The sequence below is a fragment of the Mytilus edulis genome, chromosome 4, assembly GCF_963676685.1.
Source record: "Mytilus edulis chromosome 4, xbMytEdul2.2, whole genome shotgun sequence".
NCBI classification, from domain to species: Eukaryota; Metazoa; Mollusca; class Bivalvia; order Mytilida; family Mytilidae; genus Mytilus; species Mytilus edulis.
The window spans coordinates 3,577,695-3,603,007 of record NC_092347.1 but is presented as its reverse complement, the minus strand read 5'-3'; the positions used below and the strand labels follow the sequence as shown (position 1 = coordinate 3,603,007).

General features: G+C 31.0%; 3 long non-coding RNA genes across 3 annotated transcripts; all 3 read right to left on the bottom strand.

Annotated features, from left to right (window-relative positions):
* Nucleotides 1-3,221: 3,221 nt before the first annotated feature.
* On the bottom strand, nt 3,222-5,828 carry LOC139518362 (uncharacterized). Its single transcript, XR_011663320.1, has 3 exons — nt 5,359-5,828; nt 4,321-4,447; nt 3,222-3,308 (listed from the first exon to the last, which is right to left on the bottom strand). It is a non-coding gene; the product is annotated as an uncharacterized lncRNA (long non-coding RNA).
* Nucleotides 5,829-8,661: 2,833 nt separating this feature from the next.
* LOC139518764 (uncharacterized) lies at nt 8,662-12,494 on the bottom strand. Its single transcript, XR_011663449.1, has 4 exons — nt 12,217-12,494; nt 11,187-11,313; nt 10,089-10,173; nt 8,662-8,799 (listed from the first exon to the last, which is right to left on the bottom strand). It is a non-coding gene; the product is annotated as an uncharacterized lncRNA (long non-coding RNA).
* A 2,997-nt stretch (nt 12,495-15,491) lies between these two features.
* Nucleotides 15,492-22,032, bottom strand: LOC139518361 (uncharacterized). The gene is made up of 5 exons (XR_011663319.1): nt 21,883-22,032; nt 19,083-19,217; nt 18,054-18,180; nt 16,938-17,022; nt 15,492-15,633 (listed from the first exon to the last, which is right to left on the bottom strand). It is a non-coding gene; the product is annotated as an uncharacterized lncRNA (long non-coding RNA).
* Nucleotides 22,033-25,313: the final 3,281 nt, after the last annotated feature.

The following is a 25,313-nucleotide window of genomic DNA, read 5'->3' as shown; positions in this document are numbered from 1 at the left end:
TATTTCTGTAGTGTGATTCTGAAGCACTGCTAGAGTATCATGTCTTCTATTCATCTTACATATATATTTGCCTTAAATTCAGATTTTATTTTCTGGAAAAAAATAATTATATTCAAATACTTGTTAATTAACATGAAATTTTATACACATATTACATGTAGTATGCCTCCTTCCACTGACTGAAAAACAAATGTCACATACTCATCTTTAGTAATGTTGATATTATGAATATTTTATATCATTAAAGATTGGCATCAATGCACAGGGATTTTATGCTGAGAGACTTAAATATTTTTTTGTCTGTATGTATAAAAATTTCTTTTTTCTTCTCTCTTTATTTTACTATTCCTTTTGTTGTGTGATATTAAATTTAAGAGATTTAATTGACTAGGATTGTCAGTTTTCCTTATAAAGGTCTTAGTTTTCTCCACTTATAAAACCAGGATGCCACGAAATAGCAACATGGTGTTTAAAGTGGCACTCAATATCTCAATTACTTCTTAGTATGAGTAAATAAAGACATCAATGAATCAATATATGTGACGGTTTCCATTTTTTTTTTTAGCATAATCTGTTTTTTTGTTTGTTTTTTTGTGTATAATGATTCTAAATATGCAGGCTTATTGTACAGTGTGTTAAAAATAAAGTAAACAGCTGCAAAAGGAGTGTACGATTCCAAGCCCTCCAAGTTCATATCAATTTTGTTTCAAGTTTAAAATGAAATATTGTAAAGTTTGTGATTTATCATGTTCATACATGTAGCTGACTGTGGTATGGGCTTTGCTCATTCTTGAAGGCTATACAGTGACCTATAGGTCATATTTTCTGTTTTATTTGGTCTCTTGTGGAGAGTTGTTTTATCAGCTAATGCTCAGGATAAAATTTGAATATCACAACCAAGGCCATGTGTACATTTCCAACAAATCTATGACTTCCATGAATTATTTCTGAAATAAAAAAAATGTTAACCACATACTGAACTATATATGTAGCCAACTATACATTATGGGATTTTTTCATTGTTATGGATGTACAGTAGCCCATAATTGCTTACATCCACTTTATTTGAACTTTGGTGGATAGTTGTCTCATTGGCAATAATACCTTATCTTCTCATTTTAATCATTTCTATTATAGCCTCTTTAATTCAACTTATCAGAATCTAAATAAGTGCATTTTGTATTATATTTTCAAAAGTGAACACTAAAACGTTGTTTGACAAGATTTCGTGTATGCAAATTTATAAATAACCTGCAGTATGAAGGATATAATCATTATTTGGTTATGGGTTTTAACAACATTAATGAACAATGAAATAAAAAAAAAATGTATACACTTGTTTGTTCTCTCCTGGCAGAAAGATAAAGTAAATTATGCGGTATGGGCTTTGTTCATTGTCGAAGGCCGTACAGTGACCTATAGGACAAAGGTGTTAATTTCTGAGTCATTTGGTCTTTTGTGGAGAGTTATCTCAATGGCTTTCATACCACACCTTTTCTTTTTTTTTTTATATAGAATATACATAGATAACATAGTTGCATTCTTTTCTTTTTCTTATATCTAATTATTAACAGATTATATACAACATGTTCTAAACTTCAATGGTGCTTTATCAAACAAATTTTGACTTTTACCATTACTTTACCAGAAAATGACGCCCCCCCCCCCCCCAAAAATGAAAAAATAAATGTAAGGAGATGGAAAGTAAGACAGAAAAAAGAACTTTATCCTATTGTGACCTAAACATCTAAATTATATCATAGTATACTTGAATAGGAAATGTTTTCTTATTTTACTATAAATTACCTTCAGGTTAACTTGATTACAATCAAAATTATTCATATTTCTGTAGTGTGATTCTGAAGCACTGCTAGAGTATCATGTCTTCTATTCATCTTACATATATATTTGCCTTAAATTCAGATTTTATTTTCTGGAAAAAAATAATTATATTCAAATACTTGTTAATTAACATGAAATTTTATACACATATTACATGTAGTATGCCTCCTTCCACTGACTGAAAAACAAATGTCACATACTCATCTTTAGTAATGTTGATATTATGAATATTTTATATCATTAAAGATTGGCATCAATGCACAGGGATTTTATGCTGAGAGACTTAAATATTTTTTTGTCTGTATGTATAAAAATTTCTTTTTTCTTCTCTCTTTATTTTACTATTCCTTTTGTTGTGTGATATTAAATTTAAGAGATTTAACTGACTAGGATTGTCAGTTTTCCTTATAAAGGTCTTAGTTTTCTCCACTTATAAAACCAGGATGCCACGAAATAGCAACATGGTGTTTAAAGTGGCACTCAATATCTCAATTACTTCTTAGTATGAGTAAATAAAGACATCAATGAATCAATAAATGTGACGGTTTCCATTTTTTTTTTTAGCATAATCTGTTTTTTTGTTTGTTTTTTTTGTGTATAATGATTCTAAATATGCAGGCTTATTGTACAGTGTGTTAAAAATAAAGTAAACAGCTGCAATAGGAGTGTACGATTCCAAGCCCTCCAAGTTCATATCAATTTTGTTTAAAGTTTAAAATGAAATATTGTAAAGTTTGTGATTTATCATGTTCATACATGTAGCTGACTGTGGTATGGGCTTTGCTCATTCTTGAAGGCTATACAGTGACCTATAGGTCATATTTTCTGTTTTATTTGGTCTCTTGTGGAGAGTTGTTTTATCAGCTAATGCTCAGGATAAAATTTGAATATCACAACCAAGGCCATGTGTAAATTTCCAACAAATCTATGACTTCCATGAATTATTTCTGAAATAAAAAAAAATGTTAACCACATACTGAACTATATATGTAGCCAACTATACATTATGGATTTTTTCATTGTTATGGATGTACAGTAGCCCATAATTGCTTACATCCACTTTATTTGAACTTTGGTGGATAGTTGTCTCATTGGCAATAATACCTTATCTTCTCATTTTAATTATTTCTATTGTAGCCTGTTTAATTCAACTTATCAGAATCTAAATAAGTGCATTTTGTATTATATTTTCAAAAGTGAACACTAAAACGTTGTGGTTGGTTTAAAATGTTCTAAAACAATAGAAATTCAAACAATGACATAACATTATTTTCATTTTGGTGTACAAACAATAAGATTGCCCATAATCCTTTAGATTCTGAAATGATTTCTTATTTCTTCTTTAAAATGTACAATATACACATAAGATATAATTACTTAGAAATGCAGCTATCAACAAAAAAGCTTCCTTTTATAGTCTGACTTGAATAGTGAAGGTGTTGCCTAGCATCTGTTTTACTATGAAGCTGTAAATTTAAAAAAAAATAACATCAGATTGTCAATATGTGCTTTAGAACAGGATTGAAACAGAGCAAACAGGAGAAAAAAGGCAAACATTCATCTGGAAATCTTAACTATTTTTTATAAATCTCAAAGCTTTGAGCCTTTCATTTAAAACTTTGTCAATGAATGAATAAATGGTTCATAAAATGAAATACGGTCAAGAAAATGATTATATTATACAGTTTTTAAGATCAAAATGAAATTCTAGATATTCCTCAAGGTTCTGAGCATCAGTTTCAGATTGCTGATTACTTTTTATGTCAATTTAGCATTTAAGCTTTTGTTGCCGTCAACATTGTAAAATCCACAATAACTTTAGATTTCAATTTTGAATGAGCTGTCAATAAGACAATTTATGAATTACTGAAACTCTAAATATTCAATCATCTTTGACGACATTTCGTGTATGCAAATTTATAAATAACCTGCAGTATGAAGGATATAATCATTATTTGGTTATGGGTTTTAACAACATTATTGAACAATGAAATAAAAAAAAAATGTATACACTTGTTTGTTCTCTCCTGGCAGAAAGATAAAGTAAATTATGCGGTATGGGCTTTGTTCATTGTTGAAGGCCGTACAGTGACCTATAGGACAAAGGTGTTAATTTCTGAGTCATTTGGTCTTTTGTGGAGAGTTATCTCAATGGCAATCATACCACACCTTTTCTTTTTTTATATAGAATATACATAGATAACATAGTTGCATTCTTTTCTTTTTCTTATATCTAATTATTAACAGATTATATACAACATGTTCTAAACTTCAATGGTGCTTTATCAAACAAATTTTGACTTTTACCATTACTTTACCAGAAAATGACGCCCCCCCCCAAAAAAAAATGAAAAAAGAAATGTAAGGAGATGGAAAGTAAGACAGAAAAAAGAACTTTATCCTATTGTGACCTAAACATCTAAATTATATTATAGTATACTTGATAAGGAAATGTTTTCTTGTTTTACTATAAATTACTTTCAGGTTAACTTGATTACAATCAAAATTCTTCATATTTCTGTAGTGTGATTCTGAAGCACTGCTAGAGTATCATGTCTTCTATTCATCTTACATATATATTTGCCTTAAATTCAGATTTTATTTTCTGGAAAAAAATAATTATATTCAAATACTTGTTAATTAACATGAAATTTAATACACATATTACATGTAGTATGCCTCCTTCCACTGACTGAAAAACAAATGTCACATACTCATCTTTAGTAATGTTGATATTATGAATATTTTATATCATTAAAGATTGGCATCAATGCACAGGGATTTTATGCTGAGAGACTTAAATATTTTTTTGTCTGTATGCATAAAAATTTCTTTTTTCTTCTCTCTTTATTTTACTATTCCTTTTGTTGTGTGATATTAAATTTAAGAGATTTAATTGACTAGGATTGTCAGTTTTCCTTATAAAGGTCTTAGTTTTCTCCACTTATAAAACCAGGATGCCACGAAATAGCAACATGGTGTTTAAAGTGGCACTCAATATCTCAATTACTTCTTAGTATGAGTAAATAAAGACATCAATGAATCAATAAATGTGACGGTTTCCATTTTTTTTTTTTTAGCATAATCTGTTTTTTTTTTGTTTTTTTTTGTGTATAATGATTCTAAATATGCAGGCTTATTGTACAGTGTGTTAAAAATAAAGTAAACAGCTGCAATAGGAGTGCACGATTGCAAGCCCTCCAAATTCATATCAATTTTGTTTAAAGTTTAGAATGAAATATTGTAAAAGGCAGTACATTTTTGTAAAACATTTGATTTATCATGTTTATAAATTTTTGTATGCATTACATGACATCCTTCAGTTGACAAGTAGCAAATAGTTAATGCTAGCATGTTGTTGCAACGTTACTTAAATATCATATGTAGCATTAATGTAACAAATGAAATATATTCTTTCTCTGCACATTTGCTGCAAGCCAAAAGGAATGTGTTTTTTTTTAAAGCATACTATTTTGTTACCTGCATAACATTTAATAAAATGGAATAAGTGCATACATATCTGTTGGAACTTTGCTGAATTGTCCTTCTAACACTGACCCAGACTTCTCCCTCTGTCATTTTCTTTTTCATGTCAGGAATTTACAAACAGATCCTTCATAATCAAGACTTCATTCAAGACCTGCTTAATAACTGTTATATAGAAAAAATAAATGCATAAATATTCAGCATTTCATTTACAGTAACATATACAGTTATTGTCATAGTCTGATAAAACTTTAAAGGAAAATTACAGTGACTACCATAGGCATATTATGATAACTATAGCCATGTTGCAATTTGGGCATAACATAATTTGATTTCAACCAAAATTGTATGATAAATAGTGGGACAGTGAAAGTTAATTGCCTGATAACTCAAGTGTCATTCTGTGAACAATCTTGACATGTATCATCATAATCATGTATATTAAATTGTTAAAGGAAAGGAGTTAAATGTTCAGTATGAGACAAGCATGGCAAGTGAAGTGTATATACCACTCCAGATATTCGGTAGGTCACATTCATGAAAGGTAAGGGGATTGTAGTTACGATGTAAGGAACATATCCGATATCATTTGTGAAACGGATATTCCATAACGGTCAACCAACTCGTGATGGCGTCCGTAAAACTTACGAAGGGATGATTTCAACTTCACCATTTGGAACTCTTGGTTTAATAGCTTCCTTGTGAGCAGCAACCCTCTATCAAGAAAATCATGATAGGAAATGCAAGCACGGGAATATCGTATCAACTGGGAGATATATACCCCGTATGCAGGTGCTGCTGGAATGTTGCTACTTAGAAAAGGAAAATTTACAATTGGAAAGCTGAAATCATCTCTTTTGTCGTAAAGTTTTGTTTTCAACCGACCCCCCTTGTCAATATCTAGATGTAAGGCAAGATATGAGGCCGACGTAACTGTATCTGTAGTATCCTTTATCTCTAGCTCGATTGGATAGATGCGTTCCACATAGTCACCAAATTTTGAATTATTTAGTGAAAGAACATCATCTATATAGCGAAAAGTAGAGTTAAAGGATATTGCTAACTTCTTATTTTTCTTCCTAAGAAGTTCCTGCATGAAGTCACCTGCAGCTGAATATAAAAAAGGCCTCCTGTATTTGAGTTTTTGCCAGATATTCAGATTCCTCTGGCTTTATTCATGATATTCCAAAAAAAAAAAATCCTTATAACCTAGTTCTACTTTTCTTTTCATAATCAATGATAATACCACAGTCCACTGGACGTTAATCAACCAACAATCAATCAATCTTTTCATATTTTTTTTTATTTTAAATGGATATATAAATATAAACTAATCTACCAATGTACATGTATCTATAAATACTAACTTTAGCACTAGCGGATCTAGACATTTCCATAAGTGGGGGCCCACTGACTGCCTAAAAGGGGACCCGCTCCAGTCACGCTTCAGTGATTTCCTATATAAGCAACCACATTCCAGGACACATATTTAAACTCAAGGATTGTATGATACTTCATCTCTCTGTTTAAATATTTTATTTGTCGGCTGTTTTTCAAGAATAATTCTTCTCTTTTCGACATGTTGTTGTGTATATTCTCTAAAACTTTTTTGTCTGGGTAGATAAAATATCTTATTTTGATATGTTAGTTGTTGCAAATATTAAGTTTCAAAACCAATAAGATTCATCTGAAAATGAATACATTTTGAATTAGATTTTTTTTAAACAAAGTTACCTATTTTACTATCTTTTGAATGAACAAAATAATCAGATTAAAACTTATTCAGAACAATTATGAATGCGTTTTCAAAAAAATCTATTTAAGTAAATTTCTCTCTGATTTTGTTCGTTAATCTTGTTTCTTTTTTTTTATTTCCGAAGAGTTATGATAATGATGTTAAATTACATTAAGTCTTATGTAAATGTTTAGTCTTTTTCTTTTCTTGGAAATATGTTTACAAAGGTAATCAAATATTACTTTCGACAAAAGATACTTTTTATTGGTTTTCGAGATTAGAAAAAAAAAATATAAACGTTTGAGGTTGATATTCTTATTTATATTTTGTTTATGCTAATTTTTCAAGAATAACCCTACACCTCTTTATATTCAAATATATTTTTAAAACTTTTATCTAGTGATCTTTCATCTGATTCTGGTTTTATTTTCACTGTGGAAGTGACTTTTATTCAATAGCCAATATCTTCTAAAGTCATGACAAATAGAATATTTGTAACCTTTTATGTAGATCTTTCATTATTCACTATACTAATATACTAAAAGGCAAAACATCATGACATATGAAGTAATATATATCTTTCCAATAATTTAGAGGAGATCTTTATCATTACTGAAATATTTGATTGGCCCTGAGGAACCTGAAAGAACAACATTGCTTGGCGTAACTAAACCTACACAGGCAATATTTTCCAACGTGATTTTAACATGAGAATCACGTGATATTCACGTTGTCCACACCACGTGAGTAGAACGTGAAACGAGCAGAAACGTAATATTCACGTTGTGAGCACAACGAGAACAAAAGGTTGGTCACACGTGATATTCACGTTGTGTATAATGCCACATGATATCAACGCGATAATACAACGTGATATTTACGTTAAATATATACCACGTGATATAAACGTGATAATACAACAGGACATTTATGTGAAGCAGCCATTTGGAAAAAATGAAATATTGTCTTTGTTGTACTTATTGACAGATCATTTTTTTTCTTGGTCATCTCTATTTGAAGATGTTTCTCTGGTTCTTTATCTTAAAAGTATGGTAACGGTGAGTTAAACATCAATAAATTATCTTGTAGCTTATAACTGATTATCAGCTACCTCATATGCATGTTTAATGTACCTGTTATCATCCCGAATATGTATGTAATATTTGCAGCTGGATGTTAAGCATACATCAAAACTTAACTATCATTACAATATATTTTAATCCAAATCTTTTTTCAAAGTTTGAAAGGAAGTCGAATTCGAAATTGTACAACAAATTATGCATAACCAAATGTATACCAAACAACATTATAATACAAACAAGCTATTTTACAATGTCCATTCTTTTATTTCCTCAATGCTCTTCAACTTTGAACTTGTTTGGCTTTATAAAAATTTTGATATGAACGTCACTAGTGAGTCTTATGTAGACGAAACGGGCGTTTGGCGTACTTAATTATAATCCTGGTACCTTTGATGACTATTAAGAGTTATGTCCCTTGTAGGTTTATCATGATCTAAAAAAAGTCAGCTTATGACTAAAAAAATTGTCCCTATCAAAGACATATATTGCAAAATGTTAAATAAGAAAAAAAAACACTTTCCAACTTGAAATTCAATTATATTCATATTTAAGAATATTTTAAACAGTTCACATTTGATAAGTTACTGAAATAGTAACAAATAATATTTGAATGTTCTATCTTCTAAATGCTCCACTCTTTGATTTCTTCTTCATCTGAAAGGATAAAAAAAGAATTCTATTTATTGTTATTAGTATTATCTTATATTAGCATACATAATGAAAGCCTTATTTTACTTCTAATATGAATGTTGCTTTTGATTAAATGTAAAACAACAATGCGAGGGCTGTTCCAAAAATAAATGTAGATAAGGGGGAGGAAGGCACTTTTTATTTGACCCATCATGCATACATTTTAATTTGGATATTTCATTTAAATATTCAAGCAGTGTTCTTAAATAACCACCACCCATCAAATTTTAATAAAAGTTTCTGGAAAAAGCCCATTAAAATTCTCAATTGAACCAGCTTTCGGTAACTGCAAGTACTCTCAGATCTTTACTTACTGTCTTTTTGTTGTTAGATGTACAATTACAAATCCATGTCCACTTGTGCTTTTGTTTTTTATGTAATTCTATGTGTATCCATCTAATATTCTGTATATATGTGCCTGTCCCAAGTAAGGAGCCTGTAGTTCAGTGATTGCTGTTTGTTAATGCGTTACATATATGTTTTTTTTTATTGTTTCGTACATTAATAAGGCTGTCAGTTTTCTCAATTGAATTCTTTAAAGTTTGTGATTTATTATGTTCATACATGTAGCTGACTGTGGTATGGGCTTTGCTCATTCTTGAAGGCTATACAGTGACCTATAGGTCATATTTTCTGTTTTATTTGGTCTCTTGTGGAGAGTTGTTTTATCAGCTAATTTGAATATCACAACCAAGGCCATGTGTAAATTTCCAACAAATCTATGACTTCCATGAATTATTTCTGAAATAAAAAAAATGTTAACCACTTACTGAATAAAATTGAGAATGGAAATGGGGAATGTGCCAATGAGACAACAACCCGACCATAGAAAAAAAAACAACAACAGAAGGTCACCTATATATATAGACAACTATACATTATGGATTTTTATTGTTATGGATGTACAGTAGCCCATAATTGCTTACATCCACTTTATTTGAACTTTGGTGGATAGTTGTCTCATTGGCAATAATACCTTATCTTCTCATTTTAATTATTTGTATTGTAGCCTGTTTAATTCAACTTATCAGAATCTAAATAAGTGCATTTTGTATTATATTTTCAAAAGTGAACACTAAAACGTTGTGGTTGGTTTAAAATATTCTAAAACAATAGAAATTCAAACAATGACATAACATTATTTTCATTTTGGTGTACAAACAATAAGATTGCCCATAATCCTTTAGATTCTGAAATGATTTCTTATTTCTTCTTTACAATGTACAATATACACATAAGATATAATTACTTACAAGTGCAGCTATCAACAAAAAAGCTTCCTTTTATAGTCTGACTTGAATAGTGAAGGTGTTGCCTAGCATCTGTTTTACTATGAAGCTGTAAATTTAAAAAACAATAACATCAGATTGTCAATATGTGCTTTAGAACAGGATTGAAACAGAGCAAACAGGAGAAAAAAGGCAAACATTCATCTGGAAATCTTAACTATTTTTTATAAATCTCAAATCTTTGAGCCTTTCATTTAAACTTTGTCAATGAATGAATAAATGGTTCATAAAATGAACTAAGGTCAAGAAAATGATTATATTATACCGTTTTTAAGATCAAAATGAAATTCTAGATATTCCTCAAGGTTCTGAGCATCAGTTTCAGATTGCTGTTAATTTTTTATGTCAATTTAGCATTTAAGCTTTTGTTGCCGTCAACATGGTAAAATCCACAATAACTTTAGATTTCAATTTTGAATGAGCTGTCAATAAGACAATTTATGAATTACTGAAACTCTAAATATTCAATCATCTTTGACGAGATTTCGTGTATGCAAATTTATAAATAACCTGCAGTATGAAGGATATAATCATTATTTGGTTATGGGTTTTAACAACATTATTGAACAATGAAATAAAAAAAAAATGTATACACTTGTTTGTTCTCTCCTGGCAGAAAGATAAAGTAAATTATGCGGTATGGGCTTTGTTTATTGTTGAAGGCCGTACAGTGACCTATAGGACAAAGGTGTTAATTTCTGAGTCATTTGGTCTTTTGTGGAGAGTTATCTCAATGGCAATCATACCACACCTTTTCTTTTTTTATATAGAATATACATAGATAACATAGTTGCATTCTTTTCTTTTTCTTATATCTAATTATTAACAGATTATATACAACATGTTCTAAACTTCAATGGTGCTTTATCAAACAAAGTTTGACTTTTAACATTACTTTACCAGAAAATGACGCCCCCCCCCCCCAAAAAAAATGAAAAAAGAAATGTAAGGAGATGGAAAGTAAGACAGAAAAAAGAACTTTATCCTATTGTGACCTAAACATCTAAATTATATTATAGTATACTTGAATAGGAAATGTTTTCTTATTTTACTATAAATTACCTTCAGGTTAACTTGATTACAATCAAAATTATTCATATTTCTGTAGTGTGATTCTGAAGCACTGCTAGAGTATCATGTCTTCTATTCATCTTACATATATATTTGCCTTAAATTCAGATTTTATTTTCTGGAAAAAAATAATTATATTCAAATACTTGTTAATTAACATGAAATTTAATACACATATTACATGTAGTATGCCTCCTTCCACTGACTGAAAAACAAATGTCACATACTCATTATTAGTAATGTTGATATTATGAATATTTTATATCATTAAAGATTGGCATCAATGCACAGGGATTTTATGCTGAGAGACTTAAATATTTTTTTGTCTGTATGTATAAAATTTCTTTTTTCTTCTCTCTTTATTTTAATATTCCTTTTGTTGTGTGATATTAAATTTAAGAGATTTAATTGACTAGGATTGTCAGTTTTCCTTATAAAGGTCTTAGTTTTCTCCACTTATAAAAACAGGATGACACGAAATAGCACCATGGTGTTTAAAGTGGCACTCAATATCTCAATTACTTCTTAGTATGAGTAAATAAAGACATCAATGAATCAATAAATGTGACGGTTTCCATTTTTTTTTTAGCATAATCTGGTTTTTTTTTTGTTGTTGTGTATAATGATTCTAAATATGCAGGCTTATTGTACAGTGTGTTAAAAATGAGGTAAACAGCTGCAATAGGAGTGCACGATTGCAAGCCCTCCAAATTCATATCAATTTTGTTTAAAGTTTAGAATGAAATTTTGTAAAAGGCAGTACATTTTTGTAAAACATTTGATTTATCATGTTTATAAATTTTTGTATGCATTACATGACATCCTTCAGTTGACAAGTAGCAAATAATTAATGCTAGCATGTTGTTGCAACGTTACTTAAATATCATATGTAGCATTAATGTAACAAATGAAATATATTCTTTCTCTGCACATTTGCTGCAAGCCAAAAGGAATGTGTTTTTTTTAAAGCATACTATTTTGTTAAATGCATAACATTTAATAAAATGGAATAAGTGCATACATATCTGTTGGAACTTTGCTGAATTGTCCTTCTAACACTGACCCAGACTTCTCCTTCTGTCATTTTCTTTTTTATGTCAGAAATGTACAAACAGATCCTCCATAATCAAGACTTCATTCAAGACCTGCTTAATAACTGTTATATAGAAAAAATAAATGCATAAATATTCAGCATTTCATTTACAGTAACATATACAGTTATTGTCATAGTCTGATAAAACTTTAAAGGAAAATTACAGTGACTACCATAGGCATATTATGATAACTATAGCCATGTTGCAATTTGGGCATAACATAATTTGATTTCAACCAAAATTGTATGATAAATAGTGTGGGACAGTGAAAGTTAATTGCCTGATAACTCAAGTGTCATTCTGTGAACAATCTTGACATATATCATCATAATCATGTATATTAAATTGTTAAAGGAAAGAAGTTAAATGTTCAGTATGAGACAAGCATGGCAAGTGAAGTTTATATACCACTCCAGATAGATCCGTGTTATAAATGTATATCTTAAAAGAGGGACGAAAGATACCAAAGGGACAGTCAAACTCATGAATCTAAAACAAACTGACAACGCCATGGCTAAAAATAAAAAAAGACAAACAAACAACAGCACACACGACACAACATAGAAACTAAAGAATAAACAACACGAACCCAACCAAAAAACTAGGGGTGATCTTATGTGCTCCGGAAAGGTAAGAAGATCCTGCTCCACATGCGGCACCCGTCGTGTTGCTTATGTGATAACAAATCCGTTAAATGGTCTAATTCGGTAGGTCACATTCATGAAAGGTAAGAGGATTGTAGTTACGATGTAAGGAACATATCCGATATCATTTGTGAAACGGATATTCCATAACGGTCAACCAACTCGTGATGGCATCCGTAAAACTTACGAAGGGATGATTTCAACTTCACCATTTGGAACTCTTGGTTTAATAGCTTCCTTGTGAGCAGCAACCCTCTATCAAGAAAATCATGATAGGAAATGCAAGCACGGGAATATCGTATCAACTGGGAGATATATACCCCGTATGCAGGTGCTGCTGGAATGTTGCTACTTAGAAAAGGAAAGTTCACAATTGGAAAGCTGAAATCATCTCTTTTGTCGTAAAATTTTGTTTTCAACCGACCCCCATTGTCAATTTCTAGATGTAAGTCAAGATATGAGGCCGACGTAACTGTATCTGTAGTATCCTTTATCTCTAGCTCGATTGGATAGATGCGTTCCACATAGTCACCAAATTTTGAATTATTTAGTGAAAGAACATCATCTATATAGCGAAAAGTAGAGTTAAAGGATATTGCTAACTTCTTATCTTTCTTCCTAAGAAGTTCCTGCATGAAGTCACCTGCAGCTGAATATAAAAAAGGCCTCCTGTATTTGAGTTTTTGCCAGATATTCAGATTCCTCTGGCTTTATTCATGATATTCCAAAATAAAAAAAATTCTTATAACCTAGTTCTACTTTTCTTTTCATAATCAATGATAATACCACAGTCCACTGGACGTTAATCAACCAACAATCAATCAATCTTTTCATATTTTTTTTATTTTAAATGGATATATAAATATAAACTAATCTACCAATGTACATGTATCTATAAATACTAACTTTAGCACTAGCGGATCTAGACATTTCCATAAGTGGGGGCCCACTGACTGCCTAAAAGGGGACCCGCTCCAGTCACGCTTCAGTGATTTCCTATATAAGTAACCACATTCCGGGACACATATTTAAACTCAAGGATTGTATGTTACTTCATCTGTCTGTTTTAATATTTTATTTGTCGGCTGTTTTTTCAAGAATAATTCTTCTCTTTTCGACATGTTGTTGTGTATATTCTCTAAAACTTTTTTGTCTGGGTAGATAAAATATCTTATTTTGATATGTTAGTTGTTGCAAATATTAAGTTTCAAAACCAATAAGATTCATCTGAAAATGAATACATTTTGAATTAGATTTTTTTTTAAACAAAGTTACCTATTTTACTATCTTTTGAATGAACAAAATAATCAGATTAAAACTTGTTCAGAACAATTATGAATGCGTTTTCAAAAAAATCTATTTAAGTAAATTTCTCTCTGATTTTGTTCGTTAATCTTGTTTCTTTTTTTTTATTTCCGAAGAGTTATGATAATGATGTTAAATTACATTAAGTCTTATGTAAATGTTTAGTCTTTTTCTTTTCTTGGAAATATGTTTACAAAGGTAATCAAATATTACTTTCGACAAAAGATACTTTTTATTGGTTTTCGAGATTAGAAAAAAAAACTATAAACGTTTGAGGTTGATATTCTTTTTTATATTTTGTTTATGCTAATTTTTCAAGAATAACCCTACACCTCTTTATATTCAAATATATTTTTAAAACTTTTATCTAGTGATCTTTCATCTGATTCTGGTTTTATTTTCACTGTGGAAGTGACTTTTATTCAATAGCCAATATCTTCTAAAGTCATGACAAATAGAATATTTGTAACCTTTTAGGTAGATCTTTCATTATTCACTATACTAATATACTAAAAGGCAAAACATCATGACATATGAAGTAATATATAACTTTCCAATAATGTAGAGGAGATCTTTATCATCACTGAAATATTTGATTGGCCCTGAGGAACCTGAAAGAACAACATTGCTTGGCGTAACTAAACCTACACAGGCAATATTTTCCAACGTGATTTTAACATGAGAATCACGTGATATTCACGTTGTCCACACCACGTGAGTAGAACGTGAAACGAGCAGAAACGTAATATTCACGTTGTGAGCACAACGAGAACAAAAGGTTGGTCACACGTGATATTCACGTTGTGTATAATGCCACATGATATCAACGCGATAATACAACGTGATATTCACGTTAAACATATACCACGTGATATAAACGTGATAATACAACAGGACATTTATGTGAAGCAGCCATTTGGAAAAAATGAAATATTGTCTTTGTTGTACTTATTGACAGATCATTTTTTTTCTTGGTCATCTCTATTTGAAGATGTTTCTCTGGTTCTTTATCTTAAAAGTATGGTAACGGTGAGTTAAACATCAATAAATTATCTTGTAGCTTATAACTGATTATCAGCTACCTCATATGCATGTTTAATATACCTGTTATCATCCCGAATATGTATGTTATATTTGCAGCTGGATGTTTTATGTCCCTTGTAGGTTTATCATGATCTAAAAATAATCAGCTTATGACTAAAAAAATTGTCCCTATCAAAGACATATATTGCCAAATGTTAAATAAGAAAAAAACACTTTCCAACTTGAAATTCAATTATATTCATATTTAAGAATATTTTAAACAGTTCACATTTGATAAGTTACTGAAATAGTAACAAAAAATATTTGAATGTTCTATCTTCTAAATGCTCCACTCTTTGATTTCTTCTTCATCTGAAAGGATAAAAAAAGAATTCTATTTATTGTTATTAGTATTATCTTATATTAGCATACATAATGAAAGCTTTATTTTACTTCTAATATGAATGTTGCTTTTGATTAAATGTGAAACAACAATGTGAGGGCTGTTCCAAAAATAAATGTAGATAAGGGGGAGGAAGGCACTTTTTATTTGACCCACCATGCATACATTTCAATTTGGATATTTCATTTAAATATTCAAGCAGTGTTCTTAAATAACCACCACCCATCAAATTTTAATAAAAGTTCCTGGAAAAAGCCCATTAAAATTCTCAATTGAACCAGCTTTCGGTAACTGCAAGTACTCTCAGATCTTTACTTACTGTCATTTTGTTGTTGGATGTACAATTACAAATCCATGTCCACTTGTGTTTTTGTTATATATGTAATTCTATTTGTATCCATCTAATATTCTGTATGTATGTGCCTGTCCCAAGTAAGGAGCCTGTAGTTCAGTGATTGCTGTTTGTTGCTGCGTTACATAATTGTTTTTTTTTTATTGTTTTGTACATTAATAAGGCTGTCAGTTTTCTCAATTGAATTCTTTAAAGTTTGTGATTTATCATGTTCATACATGTAGCTGACTGTGGTATGGGCTTTGCTCATTCTTGAAGGCTATGAAGTGACCTATAGGTCAAATTTTCTGTTTCATTTGGTCTCTTGTGGAGAGTTGTTTTATCAGCTAATGCTCAGGATAAAATTTGAATATCACAACCAAGGCCATGTGTAAATTTCCAACAAATCTATGACTTCCATGAATTATTTCTGAAATAAAAAAAATGTTAACCACATACTGAATAAAATTGAGAATGGAAATGGGGAATGTGCCAATGAGACAACAACCCGACCATAGAAAAAAAAACAACAACAGAAGGTCACCTATATATATAGACAACTATACATTATGGATTTTTATTGTTATGGATGTACAGTAGCCCATAATTGCTTACATCCACTTTATTTGAACTTTGGTGGATAGTTGTCTCATTGGCAATAATACCTTATCTTCTCATTTTAATCATTTCTATTATAGCCTGTTTAATTCAACTTATCAGAATCTAAATAAGTGCATTTTGTATTTTATTTTCAAAAGTGTACACTAAAACGTTGTGGTTGGTTTAAAATATTCTAAAACAATAGAAATTCAAACAATGACATAACATTATTTTCATTTAAGTGTACAAACAATAAGATTACCCATAATCCTTTACATTCTGAAATGATTTCCTATTTCTTCTTTAAAATGTACAATATACACATAAGATATAATTACTTACAAGTGCAGCTATCAACAAAAAAGCTTCCTTTTATAGTCTGACTTGAATAGTGAAGGTGTTGCCTAGCATCTGTTTTACTATGAAGCTGTAAATTTAAACAAAAATAACATCAGATTGTCAATATGTGCTTTAGAACAGGATTAAAACAGAGCAAACAGGAGAAAAAAGGCAAACATTTATCTGGAAATCTTAACTATTTTTTATAAATCTCAAAGCTTTGAGCCTTTCATTTCAAACTTTGTCAATGAATGAATAAATGGTTCATAAAATGAAATAAGGTCAAGAAAATGGTTATATTATACAGTTTTTAAGATCAAAATGAAATTCTAGATATTCCTCAAGGTTCTGGGCATCAGTTTCAGATTGCTGTTAACTTTTTATGTCAATTTAGCATTTAAGCTTTTGTTGCTGTCAACATTGTAAAATCCACAATTACTGGACAGTCATAACTTTAGATTTCAATTTTGAATGAGCTGTCAATAAGACAATTTATGAATTACTGAAACTCTAAATATTCAATCATCTTTGACGAGATTAAGTGTATGCAAATTTATAAATGACCTGCAGTATGAAGGATATAATCATTATTTGGTTATGGGTTGTAACAACATTATTGAACAATGAAATAAAAAAAATGTATACACTTGTTTGTTCTCTCATGGCAGAAAGAAAAAGTAAATTATGCTGTATGGGCTTTGTTCATTGTTGAAGGCCGTACAGTGACCTAGGACAAGGTGTTAATTTCTGAGTCATTTGGTCTTTTGTCGAGAGTTATCTATGGCAATCATACCACACCTTTTCTTTTTTTTTATATAGAATATACATAAATAAAATAGTTGCATTCTTTTCTTTTTCTTATATCTAATTATTAACAGATTATATACAACATGTTCTAAACTTCAATGGTGCTTTATCAAACAAATATTTTGACTTTTACCATTACTTTACCAAAAAAAGACGCCCCCCCTCCCCAAAAAAAAAAATGAAATAAAAATGTAAGGAGATGGAAAGTAAGACAGAAAAAAGAACTTTATCCCATTGTGACCTATACATCAAAAGAATTATATTATAGTATACTTGAATAGGAAATGTTTTCTTATTTTACTATAAAATTACCTTCAGGTTAACTTGATTACAATCAAAATTCTTCATATTTCTGTAGTGTGATTCTGAAGCACTGCTAGAGTATCATGTCTTCTATTCATCTTACATATATATTCGGCTCAAATTCAGATTTTATTTTCTGGAAAAAAAATAATTATATTCAAATACTTGCTAATTAACATGAAATTTAATACACATATTACATGCAGTATGTCTCCTTCCACTGACTGAAAAACAAATGTCACATACTCATCTTTAGTAATGTTGATATTATGAATATTTTATATCATTAAAGATTGCCATCATTGCACAGGGATTTTATGCTGAGAGACTTAAATATTTTTTGTCTGTATGTATAAAAAGTTCTTTTTTCTTCTCTCTTTATTTTACTATTCCTTTTGTTGTGTGATATTAAATTTAAGAGACTTAATTGACTAGGATTGTCAGTTTTCCTTAGAAATGTCTTAGTTTTCTCCACTAATAAAAACAGGATGCCACGAAATAGCACCATGGTGTTTAAAGTGGCACCCAATATCTCAATTACTTCGCAGTATGAGGAAATAAAGACATCAATGAATCAATAAATGTGACCGTGTCCATTTTTTTTAGCATAATCAGTGTTTTTTCTTGTGTATAATGATTCTAAATATGCAGGCTTATTGTACAGTGTGTTAAAAATAAAGTAAACAGCTGCAATAGGAGTGCACGATTGCAAGCCCTCCAAATTCATATCAATTTTGTTTAAAGTTTAGAATGAAATATTGTAGAAGGCAGTACATTTTTGTAGAACATTTGATTTATCATGTTTATAAATTTTTGTATGCACTACATGACATCCTTCAGTTGACAAGTAGCAAATAGTTAATGCTAACATTTTGTTGCAAAGTTACTTAAATATCATATGTAGCATTAATGTAACAAATGAAATATATTCTTTCTCTGCACATTTGCTGCAAGCCAAAAGGAATGTGTTTTTTTTTTAAAGCATACTATTTTGTTAAATGCATAACATTTAATAAAATGGAATGAATAAGTGCATACATATCTGTTGGAACTTTGCTGAATTGTCCTTCTAACACTGACCCAGACTTCTCCCTCTGTCATTTTCTTTTTCATGTCAGGAATTTACAAACAGATCCTCCATAATCAAGACTTCATTCAAGACCTGCTTAATAACTGTTACATAGAAAAAATAAATGCATAAGTATTCAGCATTTCATTTACAGTAACATATACAGTTATTGTCATAGTCTGATAAAACTTTAAAGGAAAATTACAGTGACTACCATAGGCATATTACGATAACTATAGCCATGTTGCAATTTGGGCATAACATAATTTGATTTCAACCAAAACTGTATGATAAATAGTGGGACAGTGAAAGTTAATTGCCTGATAACTCAAGTGTCATTCTGTGAACAATCTTGACATGTATCATCATAATCATGTATATTAAATAGTTAAAGGAAAGGAGTTAAATGTTCAGTATGAGACAAGCATGGAAAGTGAAGTTTATATACCACTCCGGATAGATCCGTGTTATACATGTATATCTTAAAAGAGGGACGAAAGATACCAAAGGGACAGTCAAACTCATAAATCTGAAACAAACTGACAACGCCATGGCTAAAAATGAAAAAGACAAACAAACAACAGCACACACGACACAACATAGAAAACTAAAGAATAAACAACGCGAACCCCACCAAAAAACTAGGGGTGATCCCAGGTGCTCCGGAAGGGTAAGCAGATCCTGCTCCACATGCGGCACCCGTCGTGTTGCTTATGTGATAACAAATCCGGTAAATTGTCTAATTCGGTAGGACATATTCATGAAAGGGAAGGGGATTGTAGTTACGATGTAAGGAACATATCCGATATCATTTGTGAAACGGTTATTCCATAACGGTCAACCAACTCGTGATGGCGTCCGTAAATTTTACGAAGGGATGATTTCAACTTCACCATTTGGAACTCTTGGTTTAATAGCTTCCTTGTGAGCAGCAACCCTCTATCAAGAAAATCATGATAGGTAATGCAAGCACGGGAATATCGTATCAACTGGGAGATAAATACTGCGAATGCAGGTGCTGCTGAAATGTTGCTACTTAGAAATGGAAAGTTCACAATTGGAAAGCTAAAATCATCTCTTTTGTCGTAAAGTTTTGTTTTCAACCGACCCTCATTGTCAATTTCTAGATGTAATTCAAGATATGAGGCCGACGTAACTGTATCTGTAGTATCCTTTATCTCTAGCTCGATTGGATATATGCGTTCCACATAGTCACCAAATTTTGAATTATTTAGTGAAAGAACATCATCTATATAGCGAAAGTAGAGTTAAAGAATATTGCTACCTTCTTATCTTCCTTCCTAGGAATTTCCTGCATGAAGTCACCTGCAGCTGAATATAAAAAAGGCCTCCTGTATTTGAGTTTTTACCAGATATTCAGATTCCTCTGGCTTTATTCATGATATTCCAAAATAAAAAAACATCCTCATAACCTAGCTCTACTTTTCTTTTCATAATCAATGATAATACCACAGTCCACTGGACGTTAATCAACCAACAATCAATCAATCTTTTCATATTTTTTTTTAATTTTAAATGGATATATAAATATAAACTAATCTACCAATGTACATGTATCTATAAATACTAACTTTACTAGTTTTCTTTTAAAATTTGAATTACATGTATATTTTATTGGGGAAAAGGGGGATCCAGGATTTTTAAAAGGGGGCATCAAGATATTTTTTTACAGAGATTATACAAAGTTGTAGTGTCTTTGGTAATTTTCTTTCAAAAGAAAGCCGAAGGCTGTGTTTTTTTATCAACTAATTTACTCTCCTTTGGCACTCCACTTTTTTTACATTCACACTAGTCCAAATAATTATGACGTCTTGCAAGGCTATTTTAGTTTTTTTCTGGGACGCCTTCCTACGACTTTGGACTACATTAACACCACCAAAACAAAAACAATAATAAAAGTCAATATGGGATAAGGTAACATTTTTCCCTATGTAAAATATGAAAAGGTCTACATTTTGAATTAGACTAATTGATATAAAAAGGGTGGGGTAACAAAACCACAGCAGCACACCCTATCAATTAAGTATTGAGGTCTCCTAGCTCGACCCCAACCCCACCGCAAGAATTAACTATACTACTGTAGTACTATTGTCAACATGCCTAAATGGGTTGTGAGATAAAATATGATATCTGTTATATCTTCATTGACTTCCAAAGTATCTGCATGGCTTTAGTTTAGGACAAGCAAGGACAGATCAGTTTAGCTACATGTACCTTGTAATATTTCTTACGGGTGTGGAGAGTAAACCCCACATTGACAGAAACAAGAGCGTGTGCCGTGGTATTTTTCTTTTTAAAATTGCACAGGCACTTATTCTGTCAATGTGGGATTTACTATCCACACCTGTACGAAGCGATTTTTCGTAAGGGGGTGGATAGTAAACCCCACATTGACAAAAACAAGTGCCTGTGTATTTTCGTGATCATTATCATTATTGGTCTTCATGATACACTCATAAAAATCATACCGCCCAGACACGTATAAATGTTGTTGTGACAGTAAAAAATTTAATGAAAAAAAACACACAACTCACACAACTTACATACCAAATATCTGTATATCATGTATATCAAATGATTTAACTGTTTAAATTTAAGAAATTTAAAATTTTGGTGTTATGACATTGACAGGTTTTTCAAATTTTCGGGATGTCAAGTTTTTCATGAAGACTGCCTTTGTTCTGGGATTGGTATATTATAATTTACTACTGTACACATGCCTTTAGAACGTGTTTGTGAATTATATACCTGATTTATATATCTCCAAGAGCTGTATTACTCTCCGTTGGCAGTACTGTGGTGTCAATATTCATGTCGTCTGGCATAGGACGCTCGTTTCCGTGAACCGTACGGGATAATGATCTGAGATACGAAGCACATCAATTCTCATTTAAACTGCATTTATCGATTGCATTTCATATTCAAACCTTCAAAACTATATTGATCAAATTTAAAATCTAAATCATTCTATGCTAATAGTCACATCTCACCACAGTTTCGCAAATTCAGAAATACAGAACGTAAAGGATCAACAAAGTAGATGTATTCAAAATACTAGTCAGGGGAGTAAAGAAAACTCTAGTATAGAAGGTAGAACAACTAGGAGGTCTGATTCTTACACCAATATTAAAAACGTAGAACGAATCACAAGACAGAAGGAGAATATAGCTGAGAATACAAATAGAGCATGTAGAGAGAGCATTTCAAAAATACTAACAAACGGCAGCAACAAAGAAAACAACTCTGAAATGCAAAATTTTCGAATGCTAGCCCAAGAAAACCGCCCACCAGATCGAACACAACAATAATAAACAAAAGGGAGATAATTCATCAATAGAAATTGTTACAAGCAATATTGAAGGATTGAAAACAAATATTGCGTTCTTACATTCATTAGATCTAGCAAAAACAATCTATGTCTTCAGGAACACTTTTAATGGGACTTCCAAATTCGAGAATTAAAAAACCTGGTACCTTCAATGGAAAATCATGCGAGATGTTCAGACACAAATGATCCAAGAGATAGCTTTAAACTTCCAAAAGGAAAGGGGTCGGTTCCATATTATGGCCAAATTCATGGACTAATAATGTTAAAAAACCAAAGGATGGCAATGAAAGAGTAATAGCAATTCTAATAACAACGTCTCAAGATATTTGTATTATAAATACATACATGCCAACATGTAACTCTCAATATGAATATAGCGAATGTTTAGACATACCATTCGATATTATACAAAAATATCAAGAATCTCATAAAATTATACTCTGTGGAGATCTAAATGGAACGTTACTGGATTCAAGGAACAATAAGCATGACAAGATACTTAAAAGCTTTGTGTCTGAGATGGGACTTTCTACAGGTGTAGATAAAGATGAAAGACATAACTTTTTTCACCATGCTTGGTCATCTTCATCACAGATTGATTATATATTGGTAAATGACAAAAAACTTATCTCAAAATATAATATAGATGAAAAATCAAGTATCAATCTTTCAGCACATACTTCAATGACAGTGAAAACTACAATTGAGATACCAGCAAATACAAAACCTGCAATTAAGAACAAAAAAGCAAAGTTCAAACTCCATTGGGATAAAATTGATAAGAGACAATACAATAACCTCTTTCAGCAGGATTCTACATCAGTTATTGAAGAAAACAATGTCAACACTCAGATGGATATGGTCACAAACAGCCTTATAAGAGCAGGGAACATTACAATTCCAAAAAAACTACTACAGCTGAAGGGACAAAAATGGAAAGCATCTCCAGAGGTACAAATACTGCTAAGATCATGCAGAGATTTATATAAGCAATGGCAAAAAGTTGGTAAACAGAAAGATCATCATATGGCTACAATGCTAAGAAATGAGAAAAGAAAACTGCGTAGTAAAGTAAGAATGGAACAAGCTCTTAGTCGCCAAAATCTCTACCAGCAGATAATGGACAACCCAAATTCTCAACTTTTCGACAGACTCATAAATAGGAATCGCAGCAATCAACAAACCTCAACAAATTGCTTGAAAATTGATGAAAATTACAATTATGTTCCTGAAGAACAAAGAAAAAGTTTTGCAAAATACTATGAAGATCTTAGTGTACCAAAAGAGAATATATATGAAAATGGCTATCTTAATCTCTGCAAAATTAGGCAGCAACTGTACGAACAGGCAATAGACAAAGAAGCTGAAGACCCAGAACAGTTTACAGAGTCTGAAGTCATGAAGGCAATTGGCAAGCTCAATACTAAAAAAAGTGCAGATGAATCTGGAATAACAGCTGAGCATCTACAAAATTCAAAATCAACCGTCTCTCCTGTGCTAACCTCAATATTTAACAACATAATATTGAAAAGAACAGTACCAGTATCATTTAAATTTGGCATACTTACACCAGTACTGAAAAAACAAAAAGATCCAACTGTTATGGGCAATTATCGGGGTATAACAGTAACACCTACTATTGGAAAAACTTTTGAATATGCCTTTCTTGAAAAGCTTAATCTAAAATCAGAAACACTCCTACAGTTTGGATTTACAGAAGGACTGTCACCAATCATGTCAAGCCTGCTTATACCAGATATGAAATAAAAAAATCAACGGAAAACTTCTTTATATCTGTTCTTGACGTACAATCAGCATTTGATGTCGTACAGCATATCATCTTAATGGATAAGGCTATTGACCAAAAAAACATCCAACTTATTGGAAAATACTAACGGAACTATATGAAGGGCTTACTTCCAAAGTAAAATGGATGGATGGACTTAGTGAACCATTTTAAATCAAGCAAGGAGTAAGTCAAGGCGGTATACTCTCAACGCACTTATACAAAATATGTGTACAAGACCTATTAGTAGAGCTAGAGCAGAACTCATTGGGTTATCATTTGAGAGACATAAATGTAGGGGCACCAACTTGTGCAGATGATATAGCCTTTATCTCAAACAACGAGTATGAGCTACAAATAATGCTGAATGTAATAGACAGATATGCTGAAGAGCATCATTATAAAATACATCCTACCAAAACAGAAATAATTGACTGTTCAAAGCGAAAATCTAGCTACAGCTGGACAATGGGAGGCAAAGTTGTAAAAACATCTGATTGTAGTGAGCATCTAGGAATAAAGAGAACAGATGGAAAAGAACATAACTTCAACATCAAAGAAAGAATACAAACAGCTAGAAGAACAAAGTATGCACTTTCTGGTTCTGGTGTGCACGGTAAAAATGGACTTAACCCTGCAATCTAATACCAAATATATAAAACCTATGTAATACCAAGATTAACCTATGGTCTAGAAGTACTACCTTTAACAAAATCAAATATAGAGGAACTAGAGATATTCCATAGGAAAAACTTGAGGCACCTACAGTCACTACCAGATAGAACATCAAATGCTGTGGTACTGCTACTACTTGGAGCATTGCCTAAAGAAGCTGAAATACATAAAAGACATTTATCACTTTTATACTCTATAGTATCATGTGACAACAGCAAAATTAAAGATGTTATGATTAGACAAATTGCCACTAACTAACACAACAAGAAAAGTTTTTTCAGCAGGATACTGAATATACTTGAGATGTATGATCTTCCTTCCATCAACTATTTGCTGAAAAACCTTCCAAAAAGAGATATATGGAAAGAAGAAATAAAGAAAAAAGTAAAC